The 25146-nt window shown below is 41.9% G+C and overlaps 1 protein-coding gene across 2 annotated transcripts in view; it reads left to right on the top strand.

Moving 5' to 3' along the window:
• The window catches only part of LOC122563075 (leucine-rich repeat neuronal protein 1-like), a 216073-nt gene that overhangs the window by 47243 nt on the left and 143684 nt on the right, over window positions 1-25146 (top strand). The window contains exon 2 of one of the 2 annotated variants that reach the window (XM_043716459.1): window positions 8835-8932. The exons of the other annotated variant lie outside the window; for it this stretch is intronic. The gene's annotated coding sequence lies outside the window, so the exon portion shown is untranslated. The remainder of the gene's footprint in view (window positions 1-8834; window positions 8933-25146) is intronic. 2 annotated transcript variants of the gene reach the window in all.

Here is a 25146-nt window from a genome sequence, read left to right as displayed (position 1 = left end):
TCTGGGCAATTATTACTCAAGTTACCAGTAGTTGCTGCAAGAAAGAACAAGCAAATCCAGGCGATGTCAAAACTGTGATAACCTTCCTTTTGCAAGCTACATAACATCATTTAACATCTATGTGAGCTCAGTACTCCAAGCGGAAGCGGGAGGGGAGGGGGTGAGTCTAATTAGTGAAGTGAACAATTCAAATTATCGGAAATGTTTGTGTGGAGCCCTGAATAGGTTAACAGAAATTAATTAATTCTGGAGAATAGCGTTGCTGGAATTTAATTACAATGTACCTCGATGAGAAATCTTTGACATTTACTTGTTGCATTAAATGTCACAGTAAACCTTTCACTTTTACAATTTCTTGCATTTCTTTTCCTCCCCAGTGAGATTATTAATTTGAACAGGAGGGCAACTATCAACCTGTGAAATTAAACAAACGCAGTAATAATTAAATGAAATACAATACTATTCATTCCAAGCCTTGCATGCTTTTCTAAGCAAAGGAAGCTCCTATCTAAGTTTGGCTTGGCTTGTTTTGAATATGGCTGACTGGAAATGAGCCTTTGCTTAATGAGCCTGAGGCCAAATGGCACCATCCACGGCTGAAATAAGTGAGCAGGAACAGTACAAATCCTAGCAGATTGATCAGAGGGATTGTGAAGGCAGCTTGGAACTCATACTTGGTTGATGAGAGTGGAGACTGAGAGAGTGAAACAAACCGTTACTGGGTGGCTGGGAATGTTGGTAAGTACGGTTGGTTCTGTATAACACCTGTTTCTTCAATGCGAATTGGCTTTAATGTGATTGAAGACTTTAGATCATTATTTGTTGATCGCGAACTTTCCTTACCTGTATAGGCTATTACGTGATTCTAGCCCTGTTAGTTTAAATGATGTGGCTATTGTGCGATTTTCTTATAACATGAGATCGCACTAGAATGGAACTATCGTGTTATATCTGAACCAACTGTATTGGGAATAACAGCTTTCCTATATCTAGTGGTTTTATTTGTGGATGGAGTCCCAAGACACTTGACAAGGCCCACAGTCCAAAGATGTGCAACTTATGTGAATTCGATATGCTAAGTTACCATATCGGGGATGGTAACAGGGATGTGCTGATTAGATGGATTAGCCATGGGAAATGCAGGGTTACAGGGATAAGATAAGGATGTGGATCTGGGTGGGATTTTTCTCGAAGGGTCAGAGTGACTGAAAGGGTCAAATAGCCTGCTTTCACACTGTAGGGATTCTACAATTCTACACCTAGAACCTTCTAAAACCAATTCAACAGCAATCTGCATAATGATCAGATTAGCCAGCATAGGCAAAAGTGAGGACTGCAGATGCTGGAGATCAGAGTCTAGATTAGAGCGGTGCTGGAAAAGCACAGCAGGTCAGGCAGCATTTGAGGAGCAGGAAAATCGACGTTTCGGGCAAAAGCCCTTCATCAGGAATGGGGATGCCAATCAGCCCATCAAGATACAGGAGCAATCTATACCAGTTCTGATTGTAAGACTAGACAATCTTCAACTGGAGCACTGTCCTTGCTTCAGTTCATTTCGTTCTCCTCTCCTGAGTTGATCTTGTTTTTCTATTCAAGCATGTTGCCAACTCCCTTTGAAAATAAATCAGACTGAATCTACCTTCACCTCAACCTTCCAGGCTGAACATTCCTTGAGTAAAAATAAATTCTTTCATTTCTCCTCTGTTTTAGTTTTGTCAATTGTCAACTTTCCTGCCAGTGGAAATTTTCTCCCTACCTATTCTATCAAAACCCTTCATTCATTTGCACACGTCAGTTTCTTCTAGACAAGTTGGGAGTGAACTATATTTGGATCAATAATCCGTTAGAATATTCTGATCCCCTGTTCTGACAAACTCCAAACTCTGAGCTCTAAACTGGGACAATAAGAATGAATGGTTCATTGTTCATCATCTTAAGTTAAAGGCCAAAGAGGATACTGCAGGAGATGAGCAACTTTAAAAAGGGTAAATGGTAAAACACAGTGGTTAGCACTGTTGCCTCACAGCACCAGGTACCTGGGTTTGATTCCACCCACACATGACTGTCTGTGTAGAATTTGTACATTCTCCCCGTGTCTGTAAGGGTTTCCTTCCACAGTCCAAAGATGTGCAGGTTCGGTGGATTGGCCATGCTAAACTGTCCTGTAGTGTCCAGGGTGGATTAGCCATGGGAAATGCAGATTATGGGGGTTATGTGGATAGATTAAAGTGGGATGCTTTTCAGAAGGGGGGGGTGGCATTGATGGGACAAGTGGCCTGCTTGCACACTGTAGGGATTGAATGAAAAGAAGAGTGTTTAAATAGTCATTCAATCACATTGCTTTGGGTCTGGAGTCACACATAGGCCAGACCAGGTAACGATGATAGTGAACCAGATGGGCTTTTCTCTTAATTCCTGGCTTTTATTGAATTTATGTTCTACCATCTACCATGGTAGGATTTGAACCTACAGAATATTATCTGGATTAACATTCCAGAGATAATACCACTAGGCTATCATCTGCCCTGTGCTTCCTACTAATTATGACAGTAATGGTGAGCCAACTGTATGTCAGAGTAGAAAGGAAATTTTTTTACCATTTATGACAGCAGTCCAATGTTATCCCAGTAATAAAATGTAACATTATCCTTGTCTTATATGTCTGGCCAAAAACTATACAGTCTCTGATCTGATACTGCACCTCACTAATCCTGAGGTGATTTTGACTGGGTATGGTATAGGTAAAACACATCACTTTCCTGACCTAGTTTTTTAAAAATTTATACATGGTATATATGCAAAGAGATCATCTTAAAAATAGGAAAATCAAACTAATTTCTGATATTGTCAGATGTAAGACTGAATGCTTTGAATGGAACTTAATCCAAATTGAAACATTCACAGATTGTTTATTCTTGCATAAAAATTTGATTAAGTTTGAAATTTTTCAGTAAAATGTTCAGTCCTTTGAAAAGGTTCATAATATACTTCGGTAGCCATTGTAAATGTTTGGCAGGGGGGATTAAATGTGAATGGAGAATGATAGCAAAGAAATACAACTGGCCTTTGAACAGTTACAATTCTCTTTAAACCTCACTAAATTGGGATTGTGAACTTTCTACTGCTAGTCATCATAAACTCATTTTCAGATTTCGAAAATAAATTAAGATTACCTTTCATTTCATTTTCCTGTGAAATCCATTTGTTTGCACTCAGTGATCTCTTCCTGCAGAGTTCAGTAAATGCCTTCTCTTGAGGAGCGCGTGGAGTTCCTCGTGATTTCTTATCTCTTGAGTTCAGCAAATGTCATTAAGTGACTTATCCATTTACGAGACCTTAGTCCCTCAAAACCTACATTCTGAGAGAACTTCTGGACCCTGCCGGAAAGGTTAAAACAGGCTGAAGCTCTTTATTCGACACACAGGAAGGTTGAAGAGTGACCCAATAGAGGGCTTTCAGATTATGAAAAGCTTCCAATAAGTTTGACGCAGATAATATGTTTCTACTTTTCTTGGAGCGGAGGCTGAGGAGTGACCTTATAGAAGTTTATAAAATCATAAGGGGCATGAATAGGATGAATAGTCAAGGTCTTTTCCCCAGGGTAGGAGATTCCAAAACTAGAGGGCATAGTTTTAAGGTGAGAGGGGCAAGATTTAAAAGGGACCCAAGGGGCAGCTTTTTCACATAGAGGGTGGTACGTGTATGGAATGAGCTGCCAGAGAAAGTGGTGAAGGCTGGTACAATTACAAGATTTAAAAGGCACCTGGTTGGGTAAAGGAATAGGAAGGGTTTCGAGGGACATGGGCCAAACGTTGACAAAGGGGACTAGATTAAGTTAGGCTACCTGGTCAGCATGGATGGGTTGGTCTAAAGGGTCTGTTTCTGTGCTTTACAGTTCTTTAGCTCTACTTACTGAGGGAGAGTCCACATCAGAGTTTTTGTAGATGTACAAATAGACCCAACAGGAAATTACAGGGAGGCTGTAGACAAGCAATTAAAGATAAGTGCCAGTGTTCTGAGGGCATGGGTTTTGAGTGGAGGGGGTTGGTTAGTTCAATTGGCTGGAAGCAGGTTTGAAATCTAGATTGTCACCACCAGCATGGGTTCAGTTCCTGCACAGGCTGAGGTTAGCATGAAGGATTCTTATTCCCAATTTCTCCCCTTGTTTGAGATGTGATAACCCTCAGGTTAAACCACCATATTTCTCTGTAATGAGAATGCAGTTCTTTGTTTCAGTAGGACTATAGTTAATTTACCTAAATCATAGAATGTGAAAGCAGGCCATTTGGCCCATCCACCTTCCGAAGAGCATCCCACCCAGACCCACACTCCTCCCCCAGCCCTGTAACCCTCCATTTCCCATGGCCAATGCACCCAACCTGCACATCCCTGTACTGTGGACGAAAACCACAGAGGAAACCAATACAGACAGTAGGAGAATGTGCAAACTCCGCACAGACAGTCGCCCGAGGCTGGAATCAAACCCGGGTCCCTGGCACTCCAAGGCAGCAGTGCTAACCACTGAGCCACATTGAAATTTGAATTCAAATGAATCTCTGGAATGAAGAGCTGGTCAAATGGTGACCATGAACCATTGGTAATTATTATAAAAACCCATCTGGTGCATTGACATCCTGGAAGGAAAGTTGCTGTCCTTACTTGGTTAACTTTTAACTGCCCTTTGGCTAAGTTGGACAATCTGAACAAACAAAATAAATTTGGAGAAAACTCTTTATCCAGAGTGTGGTGAGAATGTATGAAATGTAGCCACAAGAAGTGGCTAACATAAATACATTTAGGGGAAAGCTGGACAAACACAAGGTGGAGAAAAGGTGGAGATACTGAGACAGAGAGATGAAGAAGGAAGAGGCTTATTGGGAACTTAAAAGTAGGGGGCGATGATAGGCTAGCAGTAATGTCACTGGGATAGTGAATAAAACTGTAGGCTAATGTTCTGGCGACAATGGTTCATTGTAAATAGTGACACTTGAATTCAATCTTTTAAATATCTGGGGAAAAAAAAGTGATTGTGTTGACTCTTGTGCAAACCCATCTGGTTCACTTCAGGGGAAGGGATCAGTCAACCTCACCTGGTCTGGCCTACACGTGATTCCAGAACCACAATGTGTGGTTCACTCCTAACTAGCCTCTGAACAATTAGGGTTGGGCAATAAATGCTGGCCCAGCCAGAAATGTCCACATGCCGTGAACAAATAAAAAACGTCTTTTTAAATGTCAACCTGAGCCTATTGGGTTGAGTTGTCAGTGTCAAAAACAGAAATTGCTGGAGAAACTCAGCAGATCTGGCAGCACTTGTGGAGAGAGAGAGTTAATGTTTTGAGTCCAGTGACCCTTCAGATTTCCAGCATCCACACTTCTTGGGTTCTTTTTCAAATTGCCTGTGTCACTACTGTGTAATTTTCCATGTACAAAAACATAAAAATAACCTAAAAAAAATGGAAATGACTGCAAAAGCTCAGCAGATCTGATGGCACCTGCGGAGAGAAACCATAGTTAACGTTTCATGTCTAGTGACCCTTCCTGTAAACAGCGGTTCTGAGGAAGGTCATTAGACCCACAACGTTAGCTCTGATTTCTCTCCACAGATGCCGCCAGACCTGCTGAGCTTTTTCTGCAATTTCTGTTTTTGTTTCTAAGTTACAGCAACCGTAGTCCTTTCAATTTTCATAAAAAATAGCCCAACCTGCTTCTAATAGTGATTCTATCCAATTGAGGATGCACTTAACATGGATTTCGCATTATAGTATAATTTGAGTTGCCTGTTTTTTTTATTTAATGAACAGACGATGTCTGATTTCTTTATTTTCTTATTTAATTATCAGCATTGATTCTTCAACATAAAACTGGCTGATATGTTCAATGAAGAAGATTGTTTAATGCGGATTTATAAATATTTTATAACTTCCCAGGTGTTAAATATCATTTGGTGACATCCGTCTCCTGGTATTTGTTATATCAATGTATAAAATATTGATGTAGTTGGGAACCACAGTAACTATATTTACATGGAGCCTACCCAACCCCAGAATGTTATAGAGTATTTTGCAGCAAATGAACAACATTTTGAAGTGCAGCCATTGTGATAAAATGTGATGCAATAGCCAATTTGGACACAGCAAGCTTCCATAGACTGGAACATGATAATGACCAGATAATTTGATTGTGATGATGGTTGTCTATTGGCCAGGACATTTCTTCCCTGAATAGTAGCTTGGGATGTTTTAGATTCATTGAGAGGGAAGATATGAAGCCTTGTTTAACATCTCACGAAAGATAGTTGCCCCAACAGTGCAGCACTCCCTCTGTACAACATTGGCATGTAATCCTGAACTTTGTGCTCACATCTCTCTGTTGGAATCCAAACTTTCAATGTTCTGACTCAGAATTGAGAGTGCTACACACTGAATCCTGGCCAATACAATGCCAGTGACAGAAGTAAGGCAAAAAGTATGGAGGCTGGAAATCTGAAAATTGCTGGATAAACTCAGCAGCTCTGGCAGTGTCTGTGCAGAGAGAAACAGAATTAATCGTTCGGATTTGGTATGAATAAAACTTATTCACTCCACACACACGGGCAAATATCAACTCATTTGTGGAACATCAAGAATGTAAGTGCAGGAATAGGCCATTTGGCTCTTCAATCCTACTTGCCAATCAATAAGCATTTGTGGCCTTAAGTCCACTTTCCTGCCTGTAATCCACCCGACCAGACCCACCCTGCGAAACTTTGACAGCCTTGTCAATGAATAGGTAGAAGTTAAACTGACCATAGAGCTGCTATCTTATTAGAGAGAGATGACTGATGGTGGGTTAACTTGAGGGTCATTACACTGGTGAGCGGAGAGGTTGAGAAGGAGAGTTCTTCATGGTAACCTCAGTCAGTATAGGAATTGAACCCACACTGTTGGCTTCACGCTGCCAACTGAGCTAACCAAGTTCTCTCTGTCAATCAATAATCTATCTTGAATATATGAAGTGACTCAAACCCCACTGATCTCCATCCTGATGAAGAGCTTATGTCTAAAAGGTCGATTCTCCTGCTCCTCGGATTCTACCTGACCTGCTGTGCATTTCCAGCACCACACTCTCGACTCTGAGCTCTGTGGATGTATATTCCAAACATTAATGACCTTCTCAGAGAAAAACAATTCTCTTCACCTCTGTCCTAAATGAGATAGCCTTTATTATAAACTCTGCACTCAGTTAAAAATCACACAACACTAGGTTATAGTTCAACAGGTTTAACTGGAAGCACACTAGCTTCCAATTAACCTGTTGGACTATAACCCAGTGTTGTGTGATTTTTAACTTTGTACACCCCTGTCCAACACCAGCATCTCCAAATCTGCACTCGGTAGAGTCACCATGAGAGGAAACGTAATCTCAGCATCTACTGGTCAGGTCTCCTCCAGATCTTCTATGTTTTAATACAAAGGGGAGGATTCACTTGTGGAAACCCAAAAGAACAGGGGATATGGGCTGGGTGCTGGCAGGTGGAACTAGATTGGGTTGGGCTATCTGGTCGGCATGGTTGGGTTGGACCGAAGGGTCTGTTTCCACGCTGTACATCTCTATGACTCTAAATAGGAGAGCTAGGAAACCGATACATCCAGATACTGACTCAGAATTTTGGGCTTTAGTAGAGATTTTCAACATACATAATTATTTATTTTTTATGTTCGGTGATGGAGGAAATAAAATTACGGTTATTAACATAACCACATGACAGTTTTTCATACTTAAAGTTACGACACATACTGTCACCATTAACTAAACCTTCAGTGGCATTGCAGCGTCCACAGTTTTTAGACATCACTCAAAAAAAAGTTTGCAAGACAAAAATGAATTTTCATTTTTTTTCACAGAAATCATGTCCTCACCAAGGATTTGTGAAGGGACATTACATCTGGGTTTTAATTTCACTTTCCCATTGACTGACGTCTTGGACGAACCTCTTATTCGTCACTGTTAATCATTCAGACAACACTTTCCATCAGCTTGATATACAATGCAATCAATGTTCACACTGCAAAGAGCTCTAAACAGAAGATGAGGGAATTTAGCTACAAGGTTAGGTGGGAGGCGCTGGCCTTAAGTCCTTGAAGCAAAGAAAGTTTGAAAGTGATCTGATAGAGGTGTCCAGGATTATTCCAGAATAGCTTACGGAAAGAAGGAGGAACCTACTCTGTGCTAGCCCTCAGAAGGTGAGGAAAAGTTTGAGGATGGTGGCAATCTGAAATGCACTGCCTATAAAGGTGGTACAACCACCTGAGGTCACTGTGAAGGACTCTCCTCCATCAGCTCTCCTCCCACTAGAGCTCAACTCAAACCCCCACCATCAGTCATCTCTCTGTCATGAGATAGCAGCTCCATGGCAGAAACCCTCAGAACATTTATGAAGAATGTAGATGTGCACTTGCCGTTCCAAGGTTTAAAAAGGCTGTGGGCCAAGTGCTGGTAAGTGGATTTAGAATAGTTAGGTGCTTGTTTTTGACTGGCACAGATGTGATGGGTTGAAGGGTCTTTTTAGTCATAGTCATACAGCACGTAAACAAGCCCTTCAGTCCAACCATCATCCCAAACAAAATTACTGCTACCTGCCTGCGCTTGACCAATATCCCTCCAAACATTTCTCATTCATGTACTTATCTAAATGTTTTTTTTTTAATGGAGATCTCTCTGATGGAGTATTTCCCTCTGAGTCACCCCCTGTGGCCCTGCAAGCCAGTTCTCCCAAGGGATGTAGGTATGAACAGCATTTGGTGATCATCTCTAATCATCATTGAACTGAATGGTTTCCTTGGTCATTTCAGAGTCAACCCCCCACAGTGCTGTGCGTCTAGAGTCCAATATTGACCAGAGTAAGGACAGCAGATTTCCTTCACGTTTTCCTTTCCCAATGGTGAACCAGGTAGGTCTTTATTACAACTAGACAGGTGACATGGCCACCATTACTGGGAACCAGCTTTCAAATCCCAATTTTAAGTTCCACTAGTCGCTGTGGAGGGATTTGAATCCATGTCCTAGAGCATCAGCGGAGGCCCTTGGATTTTACTAATCTAGCAACATCACCACTGCTCCACCATCTCCTCTCATGATAATCCTTTAATTCACTTATTAAAGGCACGTTTGAACCTATTTCCAGTCCACATCCTAAGCAATTGCTGCATCAAAAAGTTGTTCCTCACCTGTCGTTCCTTTTGTTGCCAACCACCTTCAAATCGGTGTTCTCCAGTTCCCTATCCTTCCATTAATGGGACCACTGTCTCCCCATCTACTCTGCTCATACCTGTTATGATGTGGAGGTGCTGGTGTTGGACTGAAGTGGACAAAGTTTTTAAAAAAAAATCACACAACACCAAGTTATAGTCCAACAGATTTACTTGGAAGCAGTAGCTTTCAGAGCATGGAGCAGCGCTCCGAAAGCTAGTGCTTCCAAATAAACCAGTTGGACTATAACCTGGTGTTGTGTGATTTTTAACCATACCTATTATGACTTTCTATACCTTTGTGAAAATCTACACCGACCTTGTCTGCTTGTAGGAAAACAGCCCCAGCTTCTCCAACCAGTCTTCACAATTAAAATTCCTCATCCCTGGAACCATTCTTGTGAATTGTTTCTGTGCCCTTGCTAATATCTGCACATTTTTCCAAAAGAGTGGTGTCTGCAACTGGATCCAATATTCCAATAGATGTTGAACCAACGCCTTGCAAAAGTTCATCATATCTTCCTTGCTTTTGTATCGTTTATGAAGCCCAATATATCATATGCTTCACACTTCTCAATCTGCCCTGCAAACCTCATTGACTTGAGTACATATATACCCAGCTGCCCTAGCCCCTGCATTCCCTTTAAAATTGTGCCCTGTCTCTCAGTGTTCATACCAAAACCGATCACTTCACGCTTCTTTGCATTATAGGCTGTTCTGCTTTAATGTGTGTTTCATTAATGCGAATTTGCAATAACACACTGACAAATTGGGGACACTGTTTCTAAAGCGTAAACTTTGAATGCGTGTATTAGTTATAGCACAATTCTGGCCCCATTAGTTTAAATTGTGCTGCTACTACACGATATTCTTATAACACAGGGTTGCATGAGAACGGATTACTGCATAATAGCAGAACTGCCTATATATTGCATCTGCCACTTGTCCATGTGTTCCATCAGCTTTAAGTCCTTTTAAAGTTTGCCCCCTCGTAGTGTGCAATACTGTAGCTTCTGAACCCTCAAGACTAACTCATTGGCATACATAAGAAACAGCAGAGCTCCATTACCAACCCATCAGGAACCCTGTTAAAAATAAACCTGTTGGACAATAACCTTGTATTGTATGATTTTTAACCCATTAAAAACGCTACTATAACACTCTAAAAACAGCCATTCACCACAAGACAGTCTCCTGACACTCAGCTCATTTTTCTGTCCATCTCACCCCCGTGAGCTCCAGCTTTGCCTCTTGGAAGTCCACATGCGACACAGCAATCATAAAACCCTCAGCCAACCTGTTCACTACTTCATCAAAATCTCTTGATTTGGAGATGCCAGTGTTGGATGTTTTTGATGCACAAAGTTAAAAATCACACAACACCATGTTATAGTCCAACAGGTTTATTTGGAAGCACTAGCTTTCGGAGTGATGCTCCTTCATTAGGTAGTTGAAAGCTGGTGTTGCGTGATTTTTAACTTTGTACATCAAAAACTCTAAGCTTGATAAAATTGCCCTTTACAAATGAGTTTACAAATAATTTGATATTCCCAAAGTTCACTTTTTCCTGAATTGCTGTTTCTAAAGGCTTTCTGACCATCAATGTTAAACTGTTCAGCTTAAGTTCAACAAAGTCATACCAGACTCAAAACATTCACTCTGTTTCTGTCTCCACATATGCTGCCAAATCTGTTGAGTTTCTCCAGCGTTTTCTGATTTTTTTTCATAGAATCTCTACAGTGTGGAAAGAGGCCATCCAGCCCATCAAGTCAACAGCATCCCACCCTATCCCTGTAAATCTGCATTTCTGATGGCCAATCCACCTAGCCTGTACATCCCTGGATACTATAGGCAATCTAGCATGGCCAATCCACCTAACCTGCGCATCTCTGGACTGCGGGAGGAAACCAGAGCACCCGGAGGAAACCCACACAGACACAAAAAATATGCAAACTCCACATAGACATTGCCCGAGGGTGGAATAAAACCGGGTCCCTGGTGCTGTGAGGCAGCAGTGCCAATTACTTAGCCACAATAACACGCTAGGTTTATTTTAGATTTCCAGAACCTGCAGCATTTTGCCTTAAATAGCCTGCAGTTGCTGGACTCATCCCCAGGTGTTATTTTGTAGATTTTAGTTATAAGGCTAGGTTTGAAAAATTCAAAGTGGATTGAGAAGAGATTTCCTTGGAGAGAAGGATGATGAGGGGAGATTTGATACAAGATTTCCAAATAATGGGGGGGCCTGGTTGGACTAGACAGGGAAAAACCGTTCCCTCTGATAAAAGGATGAAGAACCAGAGGACACAGTTTTAATAAGAAGCAAATGCAACATGAGAGAAAAAGAAACATTTTCACATAATGGGGAGCTAATGTCTGATTGCACTGCCTGGAGCCATGGTGGAGGCAGGTTCAAATGAGGCATTTAGGAAGCTATTGAGTGACAGAAATAATGCACAAGGCTATGGGGAAAGGCAGGAGATTGGCATTAAGTCAACAAAATGAGTGAGCTAGTGCTGACAGGATGGGTCAAATGGCCTCCTTTTGCACAGTAAATCTGTACTTCAATGTACAAGATTATGACAGATTTAGGTACATTGGACAAAAGCTGTTCCAATTAGCTGATGGCACAAGGACTAGGGAACATGATTGTCTTGGACAAGAGATGCAGACCAGCTATGTGGCAGAATTTCTTTTCAGCAGTGACTGGTGATGACCCTGAACTGGATACCTGCCAGATCAGTGGAAGCTGATGCTGGCTGATTTCTAAATGAGATCAGAATTTGCTGAGGAAAATAATTTTTCGGGGCTACAGCTGGAGGAGGAGGGGCGCAAGGTGAGGGGGCGAACAGGACTGACTTGAGTTTGTCTACAGAGAGCCAACAGGCCAAATGGCCTCTATCTGTGCCATGACAACTCCATATACTGGGAAATGGGGAGGGAAGGAGCTGTGCAACAGTGGAATCTCAATAACTCCTCTTCTGCATCATTTATTTTTTACATATTAAGTTAAAATCCTGAATATTAATGGGATAATTGGAGAAACCAAGAAAGCTGGAGGAGTTACTGAGCTCAATAGCCTCAGGAAATTACGTTATCACAAATTAGAGATGTAATTACTTGTCCTTGGCATTTTCACTACTGATTTACCAACATTTGTTGTTACATTAAAATAATATTCCACAACAGCATCTAAAACTAAATGAGAAACGTACGAAGATCTTGTAGTTAATTTGAATGTATTTAAGCTGAGATTTTAAAGACTCAATTATCTTAGTAAGGATGTGCTGTGTCTGAACTATGAATGCCTAGTTTGTAAATAAATGGGGTCTAAAGAGGAGCTATGACAAGCAACCTATGCCTGGCAAAGTTCTCAGCAGAAATTCAGAACCAGCTATGTAAATAGTGAGATCATTATTCCCAGGTTATTTCCTGTCAGTCACACCTATGTTGTCATGATTTTATTTGTCTAACTACTATGGACTTGTCCAGATACCACCCACTCCCCAACCAAAAGTATTGTAAGAATATAGCAAAAACCCTAAAGTTTATATTTATTTAAAGGCAAGCATAAGGTGCTGTATTCCAGATGTGATTTGATTAGTCCACCTCTCTGCTTTAATCAAAACACACTTTATTCTTACAACATAGTTAACATACAAAAAAATGAATTGACATAACTTTATTAGACTCTATTAGAGTCATAGAGATGTACAGCACGGAAACAGACCCTTCTGTCCAACTCGTCCATATTGACCAGATATCCCAACCTAATCTAGTCCCACCTGCCAACACCCGGCCCATATCCCTCCAAACCCTTTATATTCATATACCCATCCAGATGCCTTTTAAATGTTGCAATTGTACCAGCCCCCACCACTTCCTCTGGCAGCTCATTCCATACACGCACCACCACGCTCTGCGTGAAAAATTGCTCCTTAGGTCTCTTTTATATCTTTCCCCTCTCACCCTAAACCTAGGCCCTCCAGTTCTGAACTCCCCCACCCCAGTCTCCCATGGGGAACCTTGTTGAATGCCTTACTAAAGTCCATATAGATCGCATCTACTGCTCTGCCCTCATCAATCCTCTTTGTTTTCTGTATCCTCATCAATTTTCTTTGGCTTGTAGTTTTGTAAGATGGAAGCAGCAAAGCCACCTCTTTGCAGTTTGTGGGATCTTGCTGTGTATAAATTGGCTGCTATTTCTGATAATATAACAGTTCAAACAAGTACTTCATTAGCTTTGAAGCACTTGGTGAGACATGAAGTTATGAAAGGTGCAATAGAAATACAAAAGCCATTCTTTCATCACTGTACCAGCTAGCTACCTCCCACTACCTCAGCCCTATATCGGTCAGGTTTTCCTGTCCAGCATTGTTCTTTGATCTCTTCCTGCTAGTTTCCTTAGAGGCTTTTCTCATCATGGCTTACGTTGACCATCGGTAATTCACAGAAACAAATTGATTGCCTTCTTCAGATCCAAGAGAATGAGAAATCCTCAAGCAATTCATTAACTCCAAGGACTGGGAGAAAATGAAAGTTTCAATGTAGTTTCTGGAGACGGTAATGGGATTATTCTCTCTGCACAATTCCCAGCTTCCCTGATGATAATAGGACACAGAATCAGTCACAGGCTAGAAGACTCCTTGAGCTGATTGTGCCATTTAAGAAGATCTGACTGACCAGATCTTAATCTCCCCACCACTTTCCTGCCTTTCCTTGTGATCCTTGCCTCTTAGTTCCATTTTGCCGACAACTGATGATTGGAAATGAGGCACCATTGTGATGGACAGTATGCCCATCCAACCTGAGGCAGCATGGACGTTTATGTCATGGGACTCCACAAGGGCACTATACACAGAATTCCTATTGTCATTAATATGCCTGCCAATGAGTTGGTGAAAAGATGGGACTTAAGCCAAACTTTCTTTTCCAGCAAAGTTTATAAAGACACTCTATTTTCTAAGTGTAAGAGCAAACAGTCTATAGACTCCACTTAAGGAGAATTGCAATGAATTACAGGAATCAGAGTACATGACCAAAACTACAACATCATTTGTCAACAGGAACCTTTCTCCAGGGAAAATGCAGTGGGTGAAGAATAGTTACAAAAGTAAATAGTAACTCAGAAAATAGAAGTACAAGGCCATTCAGCCCTTCAAGCCTGCTGTACCACTCAAAATGACCATTTCTGATCATCCAACTCAGTCTCTCGTTCTCATTTTCACTGTACACCCTTTGATCCCTTGATCCATAGAACCCAATCTATCTTCTTGAAAATGTTAATGTCTTGGCCTCAACCACTTTCTGCAGCAGAATATTCCACAGGGTCACCACACCGTGGGGAAGAAATTTCATCTCACCTCAATCCTAAATGGCCCGCCCTGTATCCTGTGATGCCTGCTTCTGAACTCTACAGTCTTTACTCAGAGAGTGGTAGGAGTGTGGAATGCACTACCTGCTAATGTAGTCAACTCAGCCACATTAGGGAGATTTAAACAATCCTTAGATTTTGGGATAGTGTAGGGGGGCCAATTGAGAATAGTTCACAGGTCAGTGCAGCATCGAGGGCCAAAGGGCCTGTTCTGCACTGTAATGTTCTATGTCATCAGGTACATCCTTCTACCTTTGCACTGTGTGGTCCTGTTAGACGAAGACTGTTTCTTTCAGTATGTCATGTTACTGGACTGGGGAAAGACAGCATGCGAGACTAAAGCTGATTTGCTAATATGCCTTGCCAAGTCTATGTTTACAGGATTCTGCCTGTAGTGGAACGATTGATGATTAGTGGTGAAAATATATATCACCTTGTTAAGTGTTTCAATAGATACATCCCCAGGACCTGATCAGGTGTACCCTAGAACTCCGTGGGAAGCTAGGGAAGTGATTGGTGGGCCTCTTACTGAGATATTTGTATCATCAATAGTCACAGGTAAGGTGCCAGAAGACTAAGGGTTGGCTAATGCGGTGCCACTGTTTAAGAAAGGTCATAAGGACAAGCCAGGGAACTATAGACCTGTGAGCATGATGTCGGTGGTGGGCGAGTTGTTGGAGGGAAACCTGAGGGACAGGATGTACATGTAATTTAGAAAGGCAAGTACTGATTAGAGATAGTCAACATGGCTTTGTGCGTGGGAAATCATGTCTTACAAACTTGATTGAGTTCTTTGAAGAAGTAACAAAGAGGATTGATGAGGGCAGAAAGGTGGACATGATCTATATGGACTTCAGTAAGGCGTTCGACAAGGTTCCCCATGGGAGATTGGTTAGCAAGGTTGGATCTCATGGAATACAGGGAGCAAAATTGGATACAGAACTAGCTCAAAGATAGAAGACAGAGGATGGTGGTGGAGGGTTGTTTTTCAGATTGGAGGCCTGTGACCAGTGGAGTGCCACAAGGATCAGTGCTGGGTCCACTTCTTTCTATTATTAATATAAAATTATTTGGATGCGAACATAAGAGGGATACTTAGTAAGTTTGCAGATGACACCAAAATTGGAGGTGTAGTCAACAGTGAAGAAGGATATTTCAGATTACAACAGGATCTTGATCAGAAGGGCCAATGGGCTGAGGAATGGCAGATCAGGTTTAATTTAAATAAATGTGAGGTGCTGCATTTTGAGAAAGCAAATCTTAGTAGGACTTATACACTTAATGGTAAGGTCCTAGGGGGTGTTGCTGAACGAAGAGACCTTGGAGCGCAGGTTCATAGCTCCTTGAAAGTCGATTTGCATGTCGTGAGGATAATAAAGAAGGCATTTGGTATGCTTTCCTTTTATTGGTCAGAGTATTGAGTACAGTAGCTGGGAGATCATGTTGTGGCTGTATGGGACATTGGTTAGGCCACTGTTGGAATATTGTGTGCAGTTCTGGTCTCCTTCTTATCAGAAAGATGTTGTGAAACTTGAAAGGGTTCAGAAATAATTTACAAGGATTTTGCCAGGGTTGGAGGATTTGAGCTACAGGGAGAGGCTGAACAGGCTGGGGCTGTTTTTCCTGGAGTGTTGGAGGCTGAGGGGTGACCTTATATGAGTTTATAAAATCATGAGGGGCATGGATAGAATAAATAGACAAAGTCTTTTCCCTAGGGTGGGGGAACCAGAACCAGAACTCGAGAGCATAGGTTTAGGGTGAGAGGGAAAAAGATATAAAAGATGTGCAAGTATGGAATGAGCTGCCAGAGGAAGTGGTGGGGGCTGGTACAATTGCAAAATTTAAAAGGCACCTGGATGGGTATATGAATAGGAAGGGTTTGGTGGGATATGGGCCTGGTGCTGCCAGGTGGGATTAGATTGGGTTTGGGATATCTGATCAGCATGGCCGGGTTGGACCGAAGGGTCTGTTTCCGTGCTGTACATCTCTGTCTCTAAAATGAGATCTAAAATGTGTGAAAGAAGAAAACTGGAAGAAAATCTCGAGGAATAGGTTAGATTTTGCAGACTGCCATTGTGCAGAATTTACTGTAATCCTTGAGGTGTAGTTTTTCAATATTGCTAACTTTGTTTGAGTATAAAAATTATCCACCTGTTGCTCAAGTATAAACCCAATAACTTAAATTGTTAAAAAAAAATTGCAGCTGATTCTGCTTTGGAGCTTGAATGACCAAACAGTACTTCTCTTTTTAACAAAATCAACACTTCCATGAAGATGACAAAAAATCTGTGCAGCCCTTACCATCATCCTGTACATATTAGGGAAGGAAAAAACAGAAGATTGCTAAGCTGTGTAGGTTATTACAGGAATGCCATGTAAAATGTGGGTGACAAAAGGAAATTATTCTTTTTTGCATCTTGATATAGTAATGAGTTAAACTTTTCAGGATTCAAAAATGCATTAACATTCTTCTTGCCTCATTACAATGTAAATCCAATTAATTTACTCAGCAATACAAGTGTGCAGAGATATCTTACATCCAGATGTGCCTTTCTACTGATGCTTTTTAAAAGAGGAAACTCACATCTACTCTTCGAAACAATAATGATTTAAATAAAAAGTATTGCTTAATGAGTTACTATCAAACAGGACCCAGCTGCAGAACATTCTCAGCCATATGTTGCTACAATGGAGGAGACATCCAGCTGTAACATTAAGACTCCTTTAACTCGTTCGAGAGTGGTCACAAGATTTTCCCCTCCTGGCAATGGATTCCGTGAAGAATTCACCTCCTAACAGTTAGCTCCTTACATTTTTCTGCAGCACTAGGGAAGAGCCACACGTTCAGAGATGCCATCTTTCGCAGAGACAGCAAACCGAGGTCCCGAGCTGATCTGTCGGGATGGATTTAAATAATTCCATTGCATTATTTTGCAAGGGAATTCGCCCTCAAGAGTCCTTATCAACAGTTAATCCCTCAACTGACATTGCTGAGAAAAAGATTGTTACATTGTTAGTTCCCTTTGCTTTTTGTGGGATCTTGCTGTGCACAAATTGACTACCATCTTTTATTATTAGTAGTACTTAGATGTGCACTTATGATGCCAAGGCATTCAAGGCTATGGGTCCAGGTGCTGGAAGATGGGATTGGAATATTTAGCCCGGACATAATGAGCTGCAGGGCCTTTTACAGTGAAGAGCTGTAGATTTCTATGATCGTGACTCTGTGGTTTTGACAGTGACCACATTTCAAAAGTGCTTCATTTGTTTTAAGGTACTTTGTGATGACTTGACATCTCAAAAGGCGCCACACAAATGCAAGACGCCACACAAATGCACAAATGCAGTTTTATTTCTGCACGGGGACAAAGCTGAAATAACTCCACAGAGGCCGGTATCCTGTCACCAAGTCAGCCTTTACTTACACATGGAGCGTCCTTGCCACTAAGAGCCAGCTCTCAGAGTGAACAGAACCTCTGACACTCCTGTTTATATCTGTCAGCCAGGGGTCCCTGATTGGAACAGTTTAACAGCCCCAATCAGGGAACTCATATTCTGGGTGGTCCACCTAACTGACCTCATTACAATCACGCAAATATTCAAGAATATTCATTCACTGTTTTTTTGTAAAACCCCTCCTTTGATATAGATATGAAACAAAGAAAGGATTCAGTTGTGAGGTGAGGGTGTCTCCTGAATGTGTATTGACTTTCTGCCAATCCTGACCAAAATATGAGCGAGTTTGAGTCCACAGGATAAGTGTTACACATAATTAGAAGCCAATTAATGTGAAATCCTGATCAGTAACAGCGCAGCTAATGGAAGATTTCAAAATGTCACAGTGCTACAGGACAGGACATTCATCCGTATTTGGTTTCAGCATGGAAACAGATCCTTTGGTTCAACTAGTCCATGCTGACCATAATTCCAAACTACAGAGGTACCTCGATTATCCAAAGGACACAAGCAGACAGTATTTCGCTCGGTTAATCAAATTCCGGATAATTGAATGCTGGATAATCGAGGTTCCTCTGTAAACTAGTCCCATCTGCCTGCGTTTGGCCCATGTCTCTCCAAACATTTCTTAGTTGTGTCCTTATCCAAATGTCTTTTAAATGTTGTAACTGTACCTGCATCCACCACTTCCTCTGGAACTTCATTCCACACACAAATCATTCCCTCTGTAAAAAAAATTGCCCCTCGTGTCTTTTTAAAATCTTTCTCCTGTCACCTTAAAAATATGCCTCCAGTCTTTTCCTCTGGAACTTCATTCCACACACAAATCATTCCCTCTGTAAAAAAATTGCCCCACGTGTCTTTTTACAATCTTTCTCCTGTCACCTTAAAAATATGCCTCCAGTCTTGAAATCCCGCACCCTAGGGAAAAGACACCTGCCGTTCACCTTATCTATTCCCCTCGTAACTTTATAAACTTTATAAGATCACCTCTCAACAGCCGACACTTCAGTCAAAATAGTCCCAGCCTATCCAGCCGCACCTTATAATTCAAACAACCACCTGATGAAGGAGCAGCACTCCGAAAGCTAGTGCTTCCAAATAAACCTGTTGGACTATAACCTGGTGGTGTGAGATGTTTAACTTTGTACACCCCAGTCCAACACCAGCACCACAAATCCATTACCAGCAACATCCTGATCTCTTCTGCACTCTGTCCAGTTTAATATCCTTCCTACAACAGGATACAGTATTCCAGAAGAGGCAAGACAATGGAGAGAATGCCCAATCCTTCAAAATGATGGAATGTTTAACGCCCATTGTGTGAAAGTAGAAAAGACCTTGATGTGACGTCACATCCTAATGATAGCTCCCCTGACAGTGCAGCTCTCCCCCAGTGTTGACAGCTTCCTGTTACAAATTGTACCTTTCTAGGAATGCCAGACATGGGGGAGAAAGGACAGGGATTTCCTGTCCTCCCAGACTGGATAAAGTATCAAATGGGTTAGAGTTGAATTTCTCTACATTGCGGTAAGACATGGCTCTGAGACGTATAGTTGATGTGACATGTTGGACCATAAACAATCATGAGATGCATATTTTGAATCATGATTTCTTTCTACCAATAAGCCCCATACTGTGAGGAATTAATAGCATCAATGACAAGGTTTAAGTTCTCCAAGATTTATCTCTTTCTCATGCTGCAAATATAAAACAGCCTCAAATTTGAAACCAGATTCGAAAAAGTGGGCTGTTAACTCAAATTATAGATTAATGCTTTGAGAAAGGAAAAATGTTAAAGAAACAATGTGTCAAATCACTTGGTCCCATTTGCATTCTGAAAGATTAGTTAAGTTTCCCTCATCATCATCGTCAATTCCTTATGTTGAGAGGAATTCTTTCCTGAGATTTATTTGTTGAGTTGTCCGTGTTGACCATAGCTTCTCAGATTGTTTATGCATTTCCCTCTGTGCGGGTGTTAATTGTCGGCTGGTAGAGGTGGTGGTAGATTGTCAGTTGGAGCAGCTGCCCATTTATTCTGTCTCTCTTGTCATTGTCTCTTCAGTGGCTGCTCTTGTTAACTGGAAGGTCTTAACCTCAGTTTTGATGATTTTGACCATGATTAGGCATCTGCATCCTATTTGATGACATTAATGGCAGTTCTTCATGGAGGCTTTACAATTGACTTTGAAAGATAACACCCCATCCCCACATCCCAGGATTGTCTCCCTGAAGCACAGCATCTATTTGGGCATCATTGGCTACATACCTTGTCCATCTCACCTGAAGTAGATGGTAAATACTGACACGTATAAATGGATCTGTTGCCTGCACAATGAGCAATCCAGGGACAGGGCATAGAGTCTGGAACCAAAGGGCATAATCTCAGAATAAGGGATCACACATTCAAGACAGAGGTGAAGTGGATTTTTTTTCTGAGGCTGGTGAATCTGTGGAATTCTTTAATGCAGAGGGCTGTCGAAGCTGGTTTGTGAAGTATCTTCAAAGCTGAGATCGACAGACTGTTAACCAGTAAGACAATAGACGGTTACAGGGAAAAGACAGAAAAGTGGAACATAGAACATAGAACATAGAACAATACAGCACAGAACAGGCCCTTCGGCCCACGATGTTGTGCCGAACTTCTAACCTAGATTAAGTACCCATCCATGTACCTATCCAAATCCGCTTAAAGGTCGCCAATGATTCCGACTCTACCACTCCCACGGGCAGCGCATTCCATGCCCCCACCACTCTCTGGGTAAAGAACCCACCCCTGACATCTCCCCTATACCTTCCACCCTTCACCTTAAATTTATGTCCCCTTGTAACACTCTGTTGTACCCGGGGAAAAAGTTTCTGACTGTCTACTCTATCTATTCCTCTGATCATCTTATAAACCTCTATCAAGTCACCCTTCATCCTTTGCCGTTCCAACGAGAAAAGGCCTAGCGCTCTCAACCTATCCTCGTACGACCTGTTCTCCATTCCAGGCAACATCCTGGTAAATCTTCTCTGCACCCTCTCCAAAGCTTCCACATCTTTCCTAAAGTGAGGCGACCAGAACTGCACACAGTACTCCAACTGTGGCCTAACCAAAGTCCTGTACAGCTGCAACATCACTTCACGACTCTTGAATTCAATCTTGAATTGGAGTTGAGCATTATTCGATCAGCCATGATCTCATTGAATGGTGGAACAGACTCAATGGGCAAAATAGCCTACAAGTGCTCCTATTTCCTATTGACTGTGGAACAGTAACTGCTTTTGCACACAGTGTATTTAGTGGGTAATACACTGAGGTCAGCAGTTATTCTCCCGCCATCCTCTTCACTGGGCCCATCCTCATTAGGGTTAGGTCTTTGGGACGGAGAGCAGATCAAACTCATAGATCCTTTTGGTCCATAAGCCTCTAGTCCATTAAAGTGACTGGAAGTGTGGCTCACCTCATACCAAAGGGAGACAGGACAAGGACCTCATGTCCAGGCTGATCTCATAGAACAGTTTACATTGTCTTGCAAGGTCTCATTGAGAGAGGAAGCTCCTTTGTTTATTTCCCCACCACTGCAAGTTGGCCTTGGCCTTCTTTCGTCTGGTTATTCACGACTCCCAGCTGGCAATAAGGTGCAAAACATCACAATGCACAAGGTATCATGACTGCATGAAGCAGGCTGAATAGACCGCAGGGTCTTTCTGTGATCATCATTGTTCATATGTCATTCACTTTGTTCTGTTTGCCTTAGCTTCCTAAAAGCTTGCGTAAGGGAATAAACTATTACAATTTATAAACACAGAGCCAAAGTCCCAGTGAGTGAGAAACACCATCTTTCTATTAATGTCAAAATGAAATGGTTTTTCTGCAAGCTCCTGACAGCTCTTAATCCGAATGGGAATTGTCAACTGCACAGATTGCTTGCTGTATAAAACAGTTCACCATAAAAGTAACAGATTCAAATTCTGCCACATGTTCTATCAATGAGCATTGTCCTATGTCCCCAGACAGCCCAATCCCATCTCCCAAGACACGTTGAAAGGCCATATAATAGTCTTCCTTGTGAATTCTCATATACCTTAATATAAATTGTTATTTTGGGAACCAAAGTAATGAATAACTTCAGCAGTAGTTGAATCCCGTATGGACTGAAACATATAGACCGTCCCTTCTTCCAAGGGGAGCTGAACAAAGACAATTTGGTTAAAGAAAACTGTTGCAAACCAAATGTCTCTATTTATAGTGATGACAGACTGCACTATCCACAAGCAAAGTCCATTACCTTTGAGACCAAACTTGTAAGTTAAAGCATATAGTAAATGGAAGTTGTTTTTTTTCTCTCTGACTTAAAATACACTCGATATTACTGAGTTATACATTAGAAATGGTATGGATACCATTGTAAACTCCTGATTTATTTGATCAATAGAATAAAAACATTAGCTCGAACAATATAGTCTGGCTAAGTTATAAATCAGATTTATTACAGAAAATGCATTAACACAGAAGAAACATAATCAGCAGATAAGAAAGTATTACAGTACTTAATTATTGAAGTTCTTAAACTTATTTTTGGAGAGTACTCATACCACCTTTACCAAGACTAATCTGCAGTTTCAGTCCTGAAATAAATGTACAGAGGCCAGCATCCCATCACCAGGTCACCCTTTATTTACATGTGCAATGTCGGCAGGCTCTGACCAGCCAGGAATTAGCCCCAATCAGGAACCTTATAGTCAATGAGCCCCACGTTCCAATCACTGCAGGTCCCATCATGGCGCAGGACAGAGAGGGCTTACCACACAATACTGTACCTTCTACCTTTATGCTGGTTCCCCACGTCCACCTATCCCCCACAATCTTGAGATGGTGAGCATGCAGAACAGTAGTAGTGCCTTAAGGTTGGTTCCTGCTGGTAGGCTGTGGGAGTGGGGGAAATGGGGCAGGTAAGGTAAGGTGTGGCAGTGTTCCAGACTGGCTAAGGGACCTTCCCTGCCTACCAGGGAGCATGGTACTGACAGATAACACCTCCCGACCCCCTCACAGCAATGCCACGGCTACAAAGAACATTTTAAATTTTAAATCTGGTGGAGTTGGAGGTAGAATGCCTTCATTTTAATGCACAGGAGCAGCCTGCCACTGCCTGACATCTCATCTTTCAGATGAGACATTAAATTCCATTTGTTCTCACAAATGAAACTTGAAAGGGTTCAGAAAAGATTTACAAGGATGTTTCCAGGGTTGGAGGATTTGAGCTACAGGGAGAGGTTGAATAGATTAGGGCTGTTTTCCCTGGAGCATTGGAGGCTGAGCGATGACCTTATAGAGGTTTATAAAATCCTGAAGGGCATGGATAGGATAAATAGACTAAGTCTTTTCCCTGGGGTGGGGGAGTCCAGAACTAGGGGGCATAGGTTTAGGGTGAGAGGGGAAAGATATAAAAGGGATCTAAAGGGCAACGTTTTCACGCAGACGGTGGTATGTGTGTGGAATGAGCTGCCAGAGGAAGTGGTGGAGGCTGGTACAATTGCAACATTTAAATGGCATTTGGGTGGATGTATGAAGCAGCAGGGTTTATAGGCATAAGGGCAAGTGCTAGCAAATGGGACTAGATTAGGTTAGGATATCTGGTTAGCATGGAAGAGTTGTACCGAAGGGTCTGTTACCACATTGGTCATCTCTATGACTAAGTGAATGGTTTTTGATGAACTGCTATGGTCCCTCCATTGCATGGTGCGAACCATGCAGAGTGGAGGAAGAACTGGCAAAAAGGATGAATTCAATGTCAACACAGGTATGGGCACAGGAATAAGGCGCAACAATATAAAAGCAGATTTAGGCTGTTCTGCCCTTTCTGTGTCTGCTCTCCCATTCTTGAGATCATGGTTGATCTGATTATATTCAAGGAGAAAGTGAGGTCTGCAGATGCTGGAGATCAGAGCTGAAAATGTGTTGCTGGAAAAGCGCAGCAGGTCAGGCAGCATCCAGGGAACAGGAGAATCGACGTTTCAGGCATAAGCCCTTCTTCCTGAAGAAGGGCTTATGCCTGAAATGCCGATTCTCCTGTTCCCTGGATGCTGCCTGACCTGCTGCGCTTTTCCAGCAACACATTTTCAGCTCTGATTATATTCAACTCCAGTTTCCTGCCTTTTACCCATAACCCTTGATTTGAATACTAATTAGAAATCCATCTGTCTAAGTCTTGAATATGCTTAACAATCCAGCCTCATCAGCCCCTGCAGTAAAGATTTCCACGGAGTCAGTACCCTTTGAAAGAAGCAAGTCCTCCCCATTTCTGCTTTGAATGGGTGAACCCTTATTCTGATACTATACTGTCTGGTTCTCGACTCTCCCACAAGGTCAAACAACTTCCCTGCATTTACCTACCAAGTCCCTTAAGAATCTTGTTTGTTTCAATAATCATTCTTCTAAACTCCATTGAGTACTGGCCCAAACTACTTAACCTATTCTCCTAAGACAATCCCACCATAACCATAATCAACCTAGTGAGCCTTCTCTGTGTTGCCTCCAATGTCTGAATATCTTTCCTTTGATAAGGGACTCAGAACTATTCACAGTAACTGGATACAGTCTAACCCGTGTCTTCCTTATTTTTATGCTTGAACTCCCTTGAACAAAACATCAACATTCCATTTGCCTTACTTACTACCTGTTTAACTTGTAAACTATTTTTTTTTGTGATTTGTGCCACATCCCTCTGTGCTGCAACTTTCTGCAGTCCTTCTCCATTTAAATGTCTAGCTCCTCAATTCTTCCTGCCAGTGCACAACTTCCCCTTTTCCCACGTTATATTCTGTCTGCCAGGTTTTTGCCCACTTGCCTAACCTATCTTTAACACTGAACAGATTCTTTGTGTTATTAGATTAGATTAGATTACTTACAGTGTGGAAACAGGCCCTTCGGCCCAACAAGTCCACACCGACCCGCTGAAGCGCAACCCACCCATACCCCTACATTTACCCCTTTAACCTAACACTACGGGCAATTTAGCATGGCCAATTCACCTGACCTGCACATCTTTGGACTGTGGGAGGAAACCGGAGCACCCGGAGGAAACCCACGCAGACACGGGG

The sequence above is a fragment of the Chiloscyllium plagiosum genome, chromosome 26 (genome assembly GCF_004010195.1).
Source record: "Chiloscyllium plagiosum isolate BGI_BamShark_2017 chromosome 26, ASM401019v2, whole genome shotgun sequence".
NCBI lineage: Eukaryota > Metazoa > Chordata > Chondrichthyes > Orectolobiformes > Hemiscylliidae > Chiloscyllium > Chiloscyllium plagiosum.
The sequence above is the reverse complement of the archived record's forward strand: the minus strand, read 5'-3'. Positions and strand labels throughout refer to the sequence as shown.